General features: G+C 39.1%; 1 pseudogene; it reads right to left on the bottom strand.

The window, feature by feature from the left end:
• Positions 1 to 4,799: 4,799 nt before the first annotated feature.
• LOC119516756 lies at positions 4,800 to 5,701 on the bottom strand (annotated as a pseudogene).
• Between the last annotated feature and the right edge of the window lie 4,495 nt (positions 5,702 to 10,196).

The raw sequence follows: 10,196 nt of genomic DNA on the forward strand, positions 1-10,196 counted from the left end.
AGATGGACTAAAAGAACCTGATCCTTTCTGGCGTACATGTAGCCTCCAGACTATGGCACAGAGCAAATGCTAAGAATTCAAAGAATTGACTGGGGATGGATTATTCAGGGAAAGCTGTGGGGAGGAGGTTGGACTTGCACTAAACCTTGAATGATGGGTAGAATTGGGGTAGTTGAAGATAATGGAGGAGATTCATAGCTGCACATAACATCACCTTTAAGTCAACACATAGTAATGCCATACACTGGTCAGCTACAGAAGTGAGTAGTATGCCCCTCAAGAATAGATGAGAGTAATTTTCCAGAGCATGCTTGTTTATTCCCTGTTTTGTTCCTATAGCCATATGGCCTCAGAATCTTATTCTTGCCCTATGTTTGTGATCCCATGACTAGGCTTTGGGCTAAGACTTTGCAATAGGTGTTTCCTCTTTGGCTTCTGCTCTTCATCTGACCCAGATTTTCCCCTCTTACTTCTTGCTTCAGCTCACAGTAAGTAGCATGACCCAACATAACCAGCCCTCAAGATCCCTCCCTCTGTTCTGGCACTGGGTAGCCCCACAGTGATGTGTGCCAGGTCCTCATCAACCCTGGAGGAGAAAGTGTTTAATTCCAGACATTGGAAATGGAATAACAAAGTCTGGAATGCAAAAGGCATGTTTAGAGATGAGCATTCAGAGTTCAGAGACAGGGTTCATGTAGGGAAATTAAGGACAAAAGAGGATAACACTGTACAAGACCTTGAAGGCCAGTGTATTAGGTTACTACTGCTGCTGTAACAAATTACCCTAAGCATAGTTTTATAAACTGCACAAATTTGTTATCTTACTGTTCTGTAGGTCAGGATTCTGATGGAGGTAGGCTGAAATCCAGACATCAGTAAGGCAGCATTCCTTCTGGAAGCTCTAGGGGAGAATCCATTTCCTTGCCTTTTTCAGTTTCTAGAGGCCACCTACATGTCTTGGCTTGTGGCCTCATTGCATCTTCAAATCCAGGAATGGCCAGTTGAGTCTATCTCACATCATAGCACTCTGACTCTGGCTTTCCTTCCACAAGATTGTTTCCATTTGCACTGTTTTTAAGGACCCTTGTGATTACATTGGGCCCACCTGGATAATCCAGGATAATCTCCCTATTTTAAAGTCAGCTGATTAGTAAATGTAATCTCATTTGCTACCAGAATTTCCCTTTGCCATGTAACATGATATCTTCATAGGTTCTGAGGGCTGGGATGTAGACATCTTTGAAGCAGGTGGACATTATTTGGCCTACAGCAGCCAAATTAAAGATATGAATGTTGTTCTCTAAATAATGGGGAATTTTTGAAAGTTTCTAATGTGACAATGCCAAAGGAAGATTAAAGTACATAAAGTACAGTTTGGGTTATTTTTCACCAGAAAATTGAATATTTCCCCCTTAAAGGACAACTTTCTAACTCATATCACCAGACAATCCATGTCTACTTTTTGCAACTTTAACAAAGAGAAACGGGTTCAGTGGCAACTGGTACACTAGGTCAATTAAAAATTAAACCAATAGAATTACCTGACAAGGCCAATGCTGTTTTTATCTCCCAGGCTCAGATATTTCATGTCTGTGTTCAGAATGATGTCTTTCTTTGCAGCAGATGGTAGTAGATTTGACTCAACCTATCTCAATTCTCCATACTACTTCTTTCCATCTTCCTCTGACTTTCTGCCACCCCCAAAATTAATTTCAGGCAGGCATTTGTGCTTTGGCTGACATTCAAAACTGTCACCTCTGTGCACACATTAACTCCAAGGCCTCTGTCATCCCTCACATTAAAATTCTATCACTGAGAGTCAGCACAGCTTGACTCAGCAAGCTAAGGGGCTGGTTCTGAGCAAGATACAGTGACAGCAGGCTTCATGTGTGACAACCCCAGTCAATTTGACAGCAGTAAGATGCCCTCCTTAGAAACAGTTGCAGCTCTTGTTGACCCAAATGGGAAGGTCATCTTTCTGAGCAATTCTCCAGCCTTCCCGTGAGAGAGAAAGGCCAGGGGTTACAAGACCTAGGTTGTGAATATTTTATGGTTAAATGACCACAATAATGAGGAACACTTAGTAAATTCTGGAATCTTGGTTTATATTCTAATTATGACAAATAAAAAGGTTGGCTTAAGAGGGACTCTGAAATGATAGCCCAAGGAAATATATCTATAGTATGGTTGATAAACTGTTGATAATTCTATGTAGAATCCTAGAATGGAAAATGATTTGAAGCCCATTTGTTAGTCTTCCTCAATTTACAGATGATACCATTTTGCCCGTGGTCCTGTTATTAATCACTGCCAAAGCAACTGACACCCTTGTCCCCACACCCTCATGCCTATCTCTCATGCAACCCACATAGTGCCACAATATTGTGATTGGGGAGAAACAGTTAATGATGAACATATTTTAAGCATTCATTCACTTGCTTGTCTTTTTATACTATGTTAAAACACACAAACAATACATCACAAACAACAAAAGCACTGCCTTCAAAATTCGTATCTCTACGAAGTCTTTTATGACTTCTTTCCATTCCTCAAGAAACAAGTTGCTCACTCCTATTCACCCCCACTGTAGTCGTTTATCTTAATTCAATTTAATTTTGTAATATGTAAAACATTTACACAGTTTAAAAGTCAAAACTACATAAACATATACTCAGATAACTCTCAAAACTATCCTTGCACTCTCAACCTCATTCCCTGGCCTCCTATACATAATCATTTTTATTCGTCTCTGGTTTGCCCTTGCCCTACTATAGTCTACAGTTACCTCAATCATAAAAGCTGGGATTCTTTAATAACCATAGGAGAGACATATGTGTCTCTCCTACTAAACTGAAAGTCTTTTGTTTTTTTATTGTCATATTTTTTATTGTAGAATATAACATATATAAATAGAAGTGATAACTTTCCAAGTGAAATTCAACAAGTAGTTAGAAAACAAATTTCAAAGGTTACAGCTCCAGTTTCAGTTATTTCCTTATTGTGAAATATAACATATGCACAAAAAAGGTAATATGTTTCAAAGTATGTTTCAACAAGAAGTTGTATAGGAAATTTCCAGAGTTGTCATGAGTTATAGTATCATAGTTTCAGCTATTTCCCTACTGTGAAATATAACATGTATACAAAAAGGTGATAGCTTTCAAACTACAATTTTGAAAGTCTTTTGATAGCAAGGAATGTGCTTTGTCATTAGCATGCCAGTGCCTAGCACAAGGTTGGGTCCATACTAGGCTCATTAAGTGTTTGTTGTAAAACACTGAGGACTCCTGACTCCATGGAAGCAAACACATCCCATTCAATAGGCTGGATTTTTATTCTTAAGTGACTGTCACAACCACAACGTTACACTGCCTATCATTTGGGAGGAAAGAGGAAGAGAATGAATATAGCAGATGGGACACTAGGCTCAAAAATGAGTATGGGCTTGGGGCAAAAAGCTTAAAATCTCAGAATCTATTTCATTATCTGTAAATTTTTGTTGGTGGTAATGCACACTTCGCCGAAACTTTGTGGAGATAAAATGCAATAGTCAGTGAGGAGGAGCTCTACTTTATTTGTACATTTGGAATCATTGTACATTGTCTAATTTTTCATGCTGCCTTTTAGAGATAAAGTGTGGGTTATTCTGAACTCTTTCCTGATGTGTATCTCCTCAATCACAACAGCAAATTTGCTACAAAATTTGCTCCCAGAACTGACTCTAGTTGCCTTTTTTCCCCAAAGATTTTATGTCTTTTATTATAAGACAAATAGGTAAAAACTTGCATGTTCTGAAAAAGATAGAAAATGGAAATAAAATGGACATTTTTCTTGTTAAGAAACTTGTTCACAAATATACTTTATCAAATGTTAAAATGGTTATTTTGCAAAATGATAATAAATAAAGCAGGGCTGTGGTATACAAGGGTCAATCCAAAGTACTGGAAGTATTTATGATATGTAGTTATAAAAATTCAGACCACTGATTCTATTTTAAAATTTGGCATTATTCAGATTTTTAAAATATGGTTGTTATGGCTCCATGATTTCAAAAATAAAGAAACATAAAAGGTAGTTTGACTAAGTAAAATTTGATTTAAAAAATTTTCTCCTAAATAAAAAAAAATGTAAGCCACATAAGTGAGATATAATTTTTGAACCCATAAATTGTAAATACATCAGTTTCCAATTCTATAAATCTCTGGATTCCTAACTGTGAGTATTGAACAGAAACTGTTTGCTAAGCTTTAGTTTCCAGCAAGGTCCATCATTTCTTTTCACAGCTCTGTGGAGCAATAATAGTCATGATCAGGATGAGCCCAGTTTTATGATTCTAGCTCCAGGGAGTATTAGGAACATAGGAAGTCCTCTCTCCTTTGAATAAGCCCTTCCTTGGCTTTCCTGTATTTCATTGTGACCTACTGGACTCAAAATCACTTATCAAAATACTGGGCAAAATTTTAATAATGAGAAGCTCTTATTCTAGGCTTTCTTTTGTAGGCTTCAATTTTCTACTATCCAAAGGAGAGAGAAAACACATGTGAACACCAAAGACATCCTCTATTGAGTGTTGGGTGTTCTAGTAGCAAAGGGCAAGGCTTTTCCTGTGAAAAAATAGAGACTCTATAAAGATGGCTCATTTCCCATGCATTATGTTGCCTATGAGGCTAACTCGTTAATTCCCAGCTGCAATGGGGGAAGCCACAACTAACGACACCTAAGCATCCAATCTAATATAGATTATTGGTCCAAACGGCCATCAGCAATGTCCGGGGGAACAGCTTGGTGATTCTGGGTGCCTAGAGAACAGAGAGCTCATGGCAGGATTTGGACTTGAGCTTGAAGGCCTTATTTATGTCGTTTTGACCATGACCTTGCCCCAAATGCCTGGCTTGCCTGGGGGATACTCTCCCTCTTCTGGTAGGCCAGCTGCTGCTGGTTCTTCTCCTTGCTGTCCAATCGAAGGTGAACCTGACACACAATGCCCTCAAACAGCTCTTTGGCGTTGTGCTGGACAGCCGTGGAGGTCTCAGTGAACTTGCAGTTGAACACCACAGCACATGCTCTCCCTTCTGATACAGACACTTCTTAACACTGCACCAGGTCACTTTTGTTGCCAACCAAGACTATAGGAATGTCCTCTGTCTGACAGGCCCTGCGCAGCTGGATTTGAAGCTCAGGTGCTTTCTCAAAGCTCGCTCGGTCAGTGATAGAGAAGACAATGAAGTACGCATCCCCAACTTGCATGCAGTGGTCTTGGAGCCATTCATTCTCTCCCTTATTTTCCCATATGTCCAGGAGTATAATTGTTGCACTTTCTCCATCAACAATCAGGGTTCACTCATATGTATCTTCTCTGCACCTCACAGTCGCTTTCCATGCTGTTGTGCATGCCTGCAAAGATGTTGCCTGCAAAGATGTTGGCTAGAGTGGACTTGCCCACCCTCTGTTCCTCACCCAGTAGCACCACCCAGTAGCAGGTGTTCCCTGATTCTGAGGAGATAACTGAGTCTGTGGAGTCAGAGGACCAGCTCCAGCAGCAGGGTTCCTCAGAAGCAACAGAGTGACAGTCACGGTGGTTGTATGAGGGGCTTTTTCTGAACCATCAGAGGCCTGCCATCAGCTGGCATGCTCCAATGCTGCTGCTACTGCAGCCGCATAGCCCGGTGCCCTGGCACATGATGACATTATTCAGAGTCATCGTCGGGTCTTGGCACTGCTGAGTCAACCAGGTCATCATCAGTGCATCCCTCTAGTTGCCTTTTAACTTGATTCTTTCTTTGATAGAGATTTTAAGCACAAGTCATCACAAAATCACAACTGGATGGGACATTGGGATGTTATATAGTATAGTGGAGAAGGAACTGGGAGGTAAGCAGAGGAAAATCAAGTTTAAAGATATCCCAGATCTGATTTCTTCCAGACACTGTTCACAATTATCCTAGGTTTCCGGCACTTCAAAACACTAAAGTTGTCCCTGGAATATCTGGTATTATCCAGAACTTGGTGTGTCAGTGAGAAACTGGCCAATTATATAAATGAGTGGTAGTGAAGCATTTGGGAGAAACTTTAGCGTAAGACAGGTAAAGCAAGTACAGACTTAGGCAACTCCACTCCAACAGGATGGATCTGCTGTCATATGAGAGCTTGTTGCCCAGAGACGATCACCAGAAAAGCAGTGGGAAGGTTTCTCCTTTATAACCATAGCAGTTAATGTTTCTATAGCCCTTTGACTTCACAAAGAAATTTCATATACATTATCTCATTTGAGTCTTTCCACATCTTGTATGCACTATTTTCCTACATTACAGATGATGAAACATAAGTTCAGAAAGCTCAAGGGATTCAATGAAGCTCATATACCCTTAATTGGCAGAGCTGGGATTCAAATGCAGCTCTTTTAACACTAACTTTGAGGCTTTTGATCCACAGTTGTAGGGATGGGAATAGTAGAATGAAGCGTCTGGTGATGCTTATTGTTTTCTGGACTATTTTGGAAATTCCCTCTTCCCTTTGGGTTATTGTGTTCTGCTGTATCCATTCATTTCCTGGGCCTCTCTACCCAGCCCTTCCGGCCTATATGAATCTCAACTAAGTCAAGGCCAGTTTTAATTTGAGAGGTATCATGACTGTCCCAGCACTCATGGAGCTTCCCCCTCTGAACACCTATGTCTCATGTTATCCATATACTAATTAGTTCTCATCTATTACTGACTTCCTCTGTAGCTTTACTTTCCATGAGGCCACCTCCCTAACTAGCTGTTAAGCTTCTTCAAGGAAGGAATCCATGTTGTACATCCTTGAACCATCCTTAACACCTAACAAAAGTATTTTTGGACATAATAGACACTAAGAATTTTTTTTTTTAACTAACCAAAAATCAATACCCTGGAAAGCAATTCATTTAGAACCAAGGCCATATTTTTAATCAGCGCAAGATTAACTAAATAGGGTAATCAGGATATTCTAGTTACTACTATGAGAGGATCTTATTTTCTTGGCTTCAGTTTCTTATGTGTAAAATGTCTGGTATAAAGGGCAAAAATTCTGTGATTCAGAAATCATTTTAGAAGTTTGTGAAAGGAGAACTAACCTCTACCATCTAAAAATTGTATGCCCTTGGCATCCCCTCCCCAACTTGGAAGAAAGCAAAATCTTATGCCTAACTATATTCAAGAACTATTAGTCTGCAAGAGTTAGGACACCAGAAATTCAACTATCACCAAATTAACAAAATGCTTTAATTGGTGAGCAAATTTTTTCTTTAACAAAGGTTGTTAGAGTGTAAAATGTTGGAAGCAACATTGCAGACAGAATTCAGAAGACTTAAATTGAATTCACTCTGGTATTGTACCAGGTCCAAGTAGTCAATAACCCTATTCAGTCATTCAACACATTCATTCATTCATTCATTCATTCTTCTCTGGCTAAAAAGGAAAACTCAGGGTTCTTTGTATTGAAGTAGGGTATGTGCATGTGGAAAATGAAAACTGCCAGAGTCTGCAAATGGGGCTTAGTGAGGTCATGAGGTGACCTCAGTCAATGGATTCCAGATGTCTAAGTATTTCCATGTAATTTCTTTGGGTGAGGAAGGATTCTGGTAGTCGAGACAAGACCTGAGAGAACAGTACAGCTAAGACAGAGGCCATGTCAAGGACCTTTTCCATCTGTTAAATTGTCCAGGGGTTTACTTTATAACAATGTTTAATATACCAAAGGTTGGAGATGTTTGTGAAGCATGAAACATAGGGATGGGGAGAGAGGGGAGGAGAAGAGAAAAACCAAAAACAAATCAACAAATCCCAAGCATTATGAAATGTTCTCATTAGTTTGCCAGTTTATTTCAACACATGCAGTAAATTGGTACGTAGGTTTGGCAAATCTCTTGTGTATTGAAAGGTCACATTAATTCAGTAAAAAATGTATAAAATATGAGCAATTATCACTATCAGTACTGGAAGTTGATCACGGAATTTGGAATCCCATTAAGCATCAATTTTTTGTAAAGTTAACCAAAGACGTCCCAATCTAAAATAAAAGCATTTTAGATGCTGCTCATTTCATTTTTGTCAAATGAATTATAAATGATTTATTTAAAAATTTTTAAAGAAGGTCCTTTTCTATTAATATTCTGATTATTTCCCCATACCAAGTGTATAAAAATTTCAACTTTATTTTCCAGGTAATCCTCACATATGTAATTAAGAGGAAATGTGTTGAATGTAAAACCACAGCAGTTTTGGGGAAAAGAAAAACAATAAATTGACATATGCATTTAATAGCCTGAAAAATAAACAACATTTCAGATATAAAAAGTGTATTGCGGGCATAAACATGTCTGCATTCTAAATTTAATGAGTTTCCTGGATGTCCAGGGTTAGGTTGAATGCACTGATCCTTCATTAAGTTCTATGCACCCTTAAAATAAGATTACTTGCATTTTGTTTTTCTAATAATTTACATGATAAGTGTTGATAGCGTGAAGAATGTTTTTACATTTTGCATCATTCCTTCTCAATTACATACATTAGGATTACCCTTGATGCTAGAAGACATAGATTAAATGCATGAGTCAGCTTTCTGTTGGTTAAGCTGCAGTAAAAAACAACTCTACAATTTCGGTGGCTTACAAGACAAAGGTGTATTTCTCATTCACATTACATGCTGATAGCAACTTTATCTTTGCTCTGCAAATCTTCTTTATTCCAGATATCAGAGTAAGAGAGAAGTCCCTTTCTATTCAGGCAGAGAGAAAGAGCAAGAAGATTGGTTGAAATGTCATAATGACTGCTTAGAATTCACAGTTCATTGTCCAAAACAGGTCATTTGGCCTCTTGATGTCAATGGGAGGGTAAACTCTTCTCCCAGGAAGGCAGTAAGTCACATGGTGAAAGGTGGGACTAAATAAGCTTCCTGTAAGGAAAGGAGAGGGAATAATTGGGAACAGTATTTATATACACTATACCACCATAGCACCTCTCCCAATGTTTAAGAAAGATACATATCCCTTGGTATGGGAGAGATCATAATTGGCCTGTGCATAACCTAGTCTGTGGAATGGTGTAAGAAAGTATAACACATTTCTTTCATTTGTCCTCCCTCCCTCCCTCTCCTTCCCCCTCCTTCCCTCCCTTTCTTCCTTCCTCCCCTATTCAGAAACCCAGGGATTGCTCTGAATGATCCATTCTTTGTTCCAAAGTCCAGGTTAGGCCGAGCCTGCCTCAAAGTAGTTAAAGTTGAATAAAACTGTGTAGTGTAGAGTGGATGAGAGAAAAAGGTCATAGGCTTGAATACATATTTCATTATAGGATCCTAGGCTTTTGCTTCTGGAAACACAGAGCAAATCTGAGCTATCAGTGACCTAGGTCAGTGGTTGTTACACAAGATGTTTACAGGGATCACCTGGGGATCTTACTATGCAAATTCTGAGTCAGTAGATCCAGGGTGGGACTAAGGATTCTACACTTACAACAAGCTTCCAGGCTAAGTGAATGCTGCTGGTCCAGGGACCACACACTGAGTAGCAGTGGACAAGATGACCCCTGAACTTCTTTCTAACCTGGGTACCCTCGGAAGTCATGTCAGTTAGTTTCCCACCATCACATGCCATCACACTGTACATATAATAATACATAAAACTGTACATAATATGTGGTGGTTAAATGGTTAAATTGCTTCTTAAGGACAGGAATAGACTTTTACCCATCTTTGTGTCCTTCATAACTCTTGCCACTGAAAGATACAAATAACCAATACTACAAAGCAGTTGGATAATTGAAGTGCTGAGCGTATGCAAAGGGAGGAAGGGATTGCAGAAAGGAAGGAGGGAGCCTTTAGGTCTATCAGAGTTAATATCCTCCCAGAAGAGAGAGCCTTGCTCCCTTGGCAGGCCCTATGATCATTGGTATGGTATGGATTTTGCTAAGACTTTATTTATACTTCAAGTACGTCTTTGCCTCAGGGACTCCCTGTGATGAAGATTTAGCATATCAGTCTTGGGAATGGGCTTCATTTACTAGGAAGACAAGACCATACAATTCCAATTATAACTGTACAGTTCTTGTGCAAAAAAACAGAACAAAATGAAACAAAAAAACTTGTAGACTATTTAAAGAAAAGCAAAAGCCCCCACCCTTACTTTTTCATAAAACAAAATCATCCTGACAGGGCTTTCCTGTTCTTTTGAGTCCATAAGG

The sequence above is a fragment of the Choloepus didactylus genome, chromosome 2 (assembly GCF_015220235.1).
Source record: "Choloepus didactylus isolate mChoDid1 chromosome 2, mChoDid1.pri, whole genome shotgun sequence".
Taxonomy (NCBI): Eukaryota; Metazoa; Chordata; class Mammalia; order Pilosa; family Megalonychidae; genus Choloepus; species Choloepus didactylus.